Source organism: Limulus polyphemus, unplaced genomic scaffold, assembly GCF_000517525.1.
Source record: "Limulus polyphemus unplaced genomic scaffold, Limulus_polyphemus-2.1.2 Scaffold295, whole genome shotgun sequence".
Classification (NCBI taxonomy): domain Eukaryota; kingdom Metazoa; phylum Arthropoda; class Merostomata; order Xiphosura; family Limulidae; genus Limulus; species Limulus polyphemus.
In genome coordinates, this window is record NW_013665905.1 from 144,986 (window position 1) to 152,527 (window position 7,542).

Here is a 7,542-nt window from a genome sequence, read left to right on the forward strand (position 1 = left end):
GACTTCCGCTGTCGTAACAATATATGTATTTATCACTTGATCGTCTGCCCACCTTCTAGAAATCTTTATATCCTTGACGACAATGTATTGCACGCGACATTCGATAGTCTCAACATCTATGAATTATAAACACAACTTCCAATAAGTGTCTGCTTTTAACTCTCTTATTATATCAAATCTAAACAATCATGAAATATTAACTCACAAAATTAATTAATTAATAACATCTACACTGAACAGTTTTTTATATCATGACAGACCCTTAACGATTTTTGTTACCTCTTCTACATAGCTCACCCAACAAGTCAACAAAATTCCAATGGAATAAGATCTACTGGTCTGTTTTGACGGTACTAATATGTTTTCAAACATAATAGAACAGAATCCTTTTACCATTATGTGATAGAAACAGTAAACTGAATTAAACCTTACAGTCAGTACCATTATAGACTCCTCTCTCACTGCCTAAACACCACCTATTTTATTTCCAGCTGGGAGAAACCTTGTTTGGACATACCAATGGCTTAGTCATGGGTTCCCCCAATCTCGCATATTGTCAGCGACATCATGTTAGAATTTGGAGCAAAAAGGAAAGAATCAACAAACTAAAACACAAAACTTGGATAGCTATGTTGACGATACTTTCGTCATCTGGCCACACATACAGAACATTATGGTCGATTTCTTATAATACCTCACTGAGCAAAATACTAACATTCAATTCACAGTACAGATAATTAAAAACCATCAGATACCCTTCCCCAATATGCTAGTTCATTAACATAAACACTATTTATCCACAAAAGTCTACAGGAAACTTACCCATACTTACCAGTAACATCACTTCAGACCCAAAGATCCTAGTTCCATAAAGAAAGGTATGATAATTAAATTCAAGAACAGAGCTGAGGCAATTTGTGACCTTGTATAGTTAGGATAATAACTCAGTAATAACTCAATCTGATCTATAAAACTTTTCATTTGACCCAAGAACAGCATTAAACGGAAGAAATACACACTATTAGTTAAGGAAAAACACTGAAATGACGAAAAAATTATAGTTCTAATAATCAAAATGAAATGTTCAAGTCTCAACAGCGATCAACAACTAGACAACAGCAAAAAAAAATCCGTGGTAGGGATTTAGTGTAAAAAGGGAAGGAAGCTTTCCCAAAACACAGCTTCTCCTGATGTCTTGAGATGCTCCACCAAGTTAGTGTAGCATAAAACATCTATGTTTCTGATTAAAAACTCCACCTCTGTTAGTTCAAAATCCTTAAAATCCCCGTCAGCTGATGGTGGAGAAAGAAGTCAGACGACAACCTATCGACAAAACAGAGCGGATCGAACACCCCACAGATAGTTTCACATGGTAGCTGGGATCTATAAATCCAATGCCGAGGCTGGAATCACAGGATCCAACTACCTAAGAATTTGATGTGAGGGAGACGGGAGTGCCCCGAGGAAACCCTCTTTCACAGAACAAACGCCGAATATTCTACCTGTCCTGTACTCAAGCTGAAAAGGAAAAATAACGTAAATGGGTTAGTTATACATGCCCACAGTAAAGACTAGAACGTGTCGCCTCCAGTTGTTATAGAATATTGTCTGTGTTGTTTTAAAAGGAAGGTACCTGTTATTTGAGGAGATTGTTTTATGTGGTAATATTTGTTGGCTAGTGTTGTTAATCTTCCACTGAGTAATGCTAGATTACATGTTTTGTGCATATATCTAACTGGAGTGAATTTTGGAAGTCTAAAGACTAATCTTAGGATTCTATTTTATTGAAGTCGTAACGTGCTGGCAATACTGTTAAGCATATTAAAGGTGATTTGGCAACCGTATTATATTACGGTTCGTAAATATGCTTTATAGATTTTTAGAATGATAGTGGGTTTGCATCCTTTATTTCTTCCTGCTATGAGTCTTAGGTGAGTTACTTTTGTACTAAAATATTTGTTTATGTTCCTACAATGCTGAACCTATGTGAGGCGGCTAACCAAGGGGGCATAGTTATATTTCTTCCTTACCTAATCTCAGTTTTTACTTTTTTAATATTTCTGAAATGTTTATTTAACTTTTGTCGAAAAATAATGCCGGTAGTTTTAATAGGATTCAGTAATACTTGCCAGTTATTACACCAAGTTAGAATAGCGTCTAGGGATTTTTGGACTCTGTTATTCGCTATTAGTGAGTTATACGCTCCAAACAGTAATATCATCTGCGTACTGTGAAAAACATGTGTATGTCAGATTAGGAAATGGTATGTTATTGACAAATAGGAAGTGGCGAAAGTATGAGCCTTGCGGAGCTCATGCTGTAATATCGACTGGTTTAGATAGGGCATTGTTTACTTGTATTACTGCTGTTCGGTTTATTAAGAAGTTAGAAATCCATCTGACAGTTATAATATTTACTTTCGTGAGGTGTTAGCGGTATTTAATGGCATCATGTCATACAGGACCGTACCCCACAGCACTATAAAATCCATATTGGCAAAACAATTCCTCAGATCTGAAAAATGACTCAGCATGGAGTCCCAAACATTATAACTAACAAAGAAAAGGTACGAGCTGTACATAAAATACTTCCCCAAATGCATATAACAGATGCTCTTCTTACTTTTTAAATTTGTTTAAGATTATATATAACTCTTTTCATTATACGTATAAAGAAGAATTTAAAATGTATTTTGTTATACACTTAAAATAAACTTTATTCTATTATGCGTTACAGGTGTTGAATTTGTTATATTAAAATAACTTTGTAATCTTATAGTTACAGTCCTTGTCACCACGTTCTATTATGCTCTGCAGCATAGTTTCCATTGCAAATCTTCGGTAATGCTGTCTGTCTAAAACATACTGCTTCTCTCTGCAGCATCCCATGATGTATCTAGTATATGATGGTTCCCAGCACCCATTTCAACTGTCTGATCACACAGAAATCCATAGACACTGTATCCAGTGGCTTGAAATGTATGTCTTCGTATGGTATAGTATGCATATCTATTTCATTCTCCAACTGCTTTAGATATATGATAGATGAAAAACTATACTGTGGAAGCAACTTGTATATACGTGAGTTGTTTCACTTTTCCAAATAGTGACCTTTGATTACATTATATACTGCTGCCTCGAACACATGAAAAGCTTTTGTCAATGACCTTTGTGTTTGTGGGTTCTTGCATGCTACAAAACGCTACACTTTATTCATCACAACTGAGTTAAGACTTCTTGCAGGCTTGTTTATATATGGTGATCCATTTTCATCTACTTTCTAATGCCACTGAGTGCAAGAAACATCACCATCTTGTAAATCCTAAATCTTCAATCTGAAGATATCTTTACGATCTGAATATATATATATATATATATATATATTGCATTGAAAAGGGCTGTTACATACCTTTCCCAAAATCAATCAACATTTGTTGGCAGCACACTATTACAATTTCAAAACGTAGTTCTAATACATTCCATTCCATCCTAACTTTACATCGATTGTTATTGTCACGTGACTTACTGATTGGAAAATTCAAAATAATTTTAATATAATGCACATAACCTTCTGTAGTTGTTAAAGTGTATTTTTATTGTGACTATTAGAGTTTTACATGTCTATTATATATAGTTCAAGGTTATGCCAGTAGGTCTGATGCACTTGTTTTTTAATTAATCACTTCATTAACGCACATTGTGTGTGCCCTGTGCCATCTTGTTATGTTAGTTTCCAGATTCTCAGAGGATTGGGATTTTCATGCAGTTTTGCCAGATCATGTTTTAATTTCATATTGAGATTAAACTTGCTTGAGAACAAACCCAAAGTAAAAGAAAAGGTTTGTAATATGCAAGTGCTATATATCTTATCCATCCATAGCACACATTGCATATCATACAAAGATCAAGAGGCCGATAAGCGGCAAGGAGAAATCCCCCGTGCTGAAGCTTGACCTCTAATAGTTACCTCTCATATACAGGAGCATGGGATTTAAAGAAGGGTCATGATCTGAACATCCTCAAACTAAGTGAGGTGGTTTTTGTGGGACTCGGCATCGAATTAACTGGCCAAAGTAATGCCAGGCACTGGTCAGATTCACCTGTTACAAAAAGGGTGGCAAGATATACATGATGGACGAAGTTTATCAGGGAGAGCTTCTATACCAACAGACATATAACTCCCAGAAGTTGACTGCTGATGGCAATACTGCCAAGTGTAAGTCTTCATGTGGACCAAAGCACGGGCTATGATGCAGAATGAGATAGATCAGCCAATATCTCACAGCAAAAAAAACAACAGCTCTAGGAGAAGGCCACCTACATAGATCAATGACCTAAGTTTAACAGTCTATTGTTTTCAGAGTTAATTTAGGTGTGGTGAAAATGTGAGTTTTATTGTACCGCCTTCAGTCAAATGATTCATACCAGGAAACAGAGGAAACAAAAGCTCTGTGTCCTATGCTCTCGACCCGACTGTTGAAGATAATGATGTAAACACCTACTTGTCTGTTCATGACGAGTCAGATGGAAGTGAGTCAACTGATACAGCTGTGAAAACTGTAGAATTAGAATGCCAAAGGGAATTGCGACTTTCAAGCTTCCGAGTTATTGATGCTAAAACATCTACTGGATATTTTCATTAGCCATTCAATTACAACAATTGCATGATGTATATTAATAGCTATGAAGGTGTGGTTAGTCCTTCCTTTTATAAAAAAATAAATAAATTAAAAATCGGGAATAATAGTGTATTTCTGTGGTGTAAACTGTCTGAAACTAGAAAGATAACTATAGCTAAGGCTCGGCATGGTCAGGTGGTTAGGGTGCTCGACTCGCAATCTGAGGGTCGTGGGTTCGAATCCCCGTTACACCAAACATGCTCGCCCTTTCAGCCGTGGGGGCGTTATAATGTAACGGTCAATCCCACTATTCGTTGGTAAAAGAGTAGCCCAAGAGTTGGCGGTGGGTGGTGATGACTAGCTGCCTTTCCTCTAGTCTTACACAGCTAAATTAGGGACGGCTAGCGCAGATAGCCCTCGTGTAGCTTTGCGCGAAATTCAAAACAAACAAACTATAGCTAATACAGTTATGGTCATTGTTAGTAACTATAGGTTGTTGTAACTGTTGAAGATCACTGAGCATTTTTATATCCGAAAAGGCTGAATGGAATTTGCAATCCTTGCTTTATGAGTGAGTATTCAGGTTACTTTTGTGGCAATCATTGGCAGGTGTTTGCCTGATAGATTCTATGGGAGGTCTAACATACTGTGTTGCATGAAAATGGCGCTCTAACACAATGAACTGATATAAATCCCCATTGAATGTTCATTGTTCTGTTGGATTTTAAGATAATTCTAACCTAATAGGCTTCTTGACCTCTAGATGGCAATACTAAAGCAGGTAGTGTAGTTGTCAGCTACGACTAAATGTGTGTTTACTGGAGTCCATATATCATATCAGGTATATTGTAGTAAATACTGTAGTTATAAACACGAGTACTGACATTAGTTATATGATTGACAGTAGAGGGACACATTTCTGCTGAATTTAATCTCCAATTAATAATGGCTGGAGACGGCTTAAATGGGTAAAAGTTTTTCTTCATTACCCATTTAAGCCGTCTCCAGCCATTATTAGTCTCAAAGTGGGTTCCTCGTCATCGAATTTTAATCTCCAATTGTTATCTGTGTTCTGGCTATCCGGTTTCTAGCAGTATAACTCCATAGACATACCACTGTGCCACTGGGGGCGGTTTATATGTATCGTATATACTCGTGTAATAGTCGAATTTTTGTGAACAATTTTTAGGCTATAATTTGGGGGTCGACTTTTACATGAACAATACTTTCGAGAGGTTGAAATGGATACTCAGTAAGAGTCCACGAAACACGAAACAAAACTCAAATTGATGTAAAAGACAATAAACAACAAAAAAGCAATTTTATTCTTTTTATTTACACAAAAGGTAAACATGAAACTGACATATTATCTTCATAACAGAATAATTCGTTTTTTTTTCAGATAAACATTTTACATATCTATCTGCCCCCCAGTGGCACAGCGGTATGTCTGCGGACTTCCAACGCTAGAAACCGGCTTTCGCTACCCGTGATGGGCAGAGCACAGATAGTCCATTGTGTAGCTTTGTGCTTAATTCCAAATCGGTCATATCTATCTACCAGTAATATTAGCACCCTTACCTTAGATTACATTATTTTAATCAAAATTACATGATTTTCATATTATGGTTGCAATTAAGATACGACGAGAAAAATTAATGTTATCTTTGGCTAAGACAGCTCATAAAGTTATTGATTACAATTTAATGATTGTGCAAACAGATATTTAGCAAATAAATAGATGTGTACTGTTATGAGTTTAAAGCCATTCTGGATAAACAAATGTTATTTCATGTTGCAATTTGAAGTCATTCTAGTTATAGTATTAAAATTACATACAAGTAAAATTGGTCACGTGGCCGGTCTCTGGGACCGAGTTCGTGTTAGTAGTGTTTTCGTTTGTTTTCACAAGTTTTCGGCATAAAGTGTGACCTGGCCTGGGGTTAGCGGTCGCTCTCTTAGTCCATGGTAAAAAATCATGGGTCAACTGTTACACGAGTACATAGGGTAGTAGTACAACATCAAATTGTATAAACAGGTGTTGGAGGTTGATCATGTTGTTGAATGTTATTTGATTTTGAACACTACACATTTCATTGGTGGTCTTTCATACAGAATAGTTATACACATTTATTTAACATGTTACGGTGTTTTATACATACATGGCCGGTTGTGTATGTGTACTGTCCGCTACATATGCATTTCTTCATATATGTTGTATTGCGTGAACGAATCAGTGTAAACATACAGATGTTCAATTTTGAGTAAGGCTTTCTACACTAGTCACCACAAAATTTTAAGTGATAGACTTGATGGAAGACAGCTACCGTATTTGCCGGTGTATAAGACGACCTTGGATTTTTTGAGCAAATTAAGTGTATTTCTTTAAGTTTCGGTGTATATGACGACCTCTATTGTCAAGCAAGTCTAGGATGTTATTTTTGTAAAGAAATTCTTAAAAGTTATTTTTAAAATGTGCTAACCTGCGCTCTGGAGTAATCAATACAATCATAACTATAGTTTTTTTATGCTCTTCAAACGCTACAGACAGCTCAATGCGGCATAACTCAAGTCACAAGCATGTAACACACAACTTTACAAAGTTTTTCATCACAGTTGAACTTCTTTTCTATCACAAAAAATACTAAACTTTAAGATATAGTGATCCACTATAAAAATGTTTAAAAAATTAATGTACGCTACAGAAACTAAAATTTTTTGATATAATATCAGCAATATTTTAGTACGACGGATGAGATCAATACATTTCAAATTAAAAATGTCTTGATTAATTGTAACTAGCATATGAGATAAATAACTTCTAGTTATGAAAAATCGAGACAAATGACACAATTACAAATATATTGCAACGCAGTAGGTGGCACGATGGCAACGCACTTACTCAAACAAGCAAATAAAAGTAA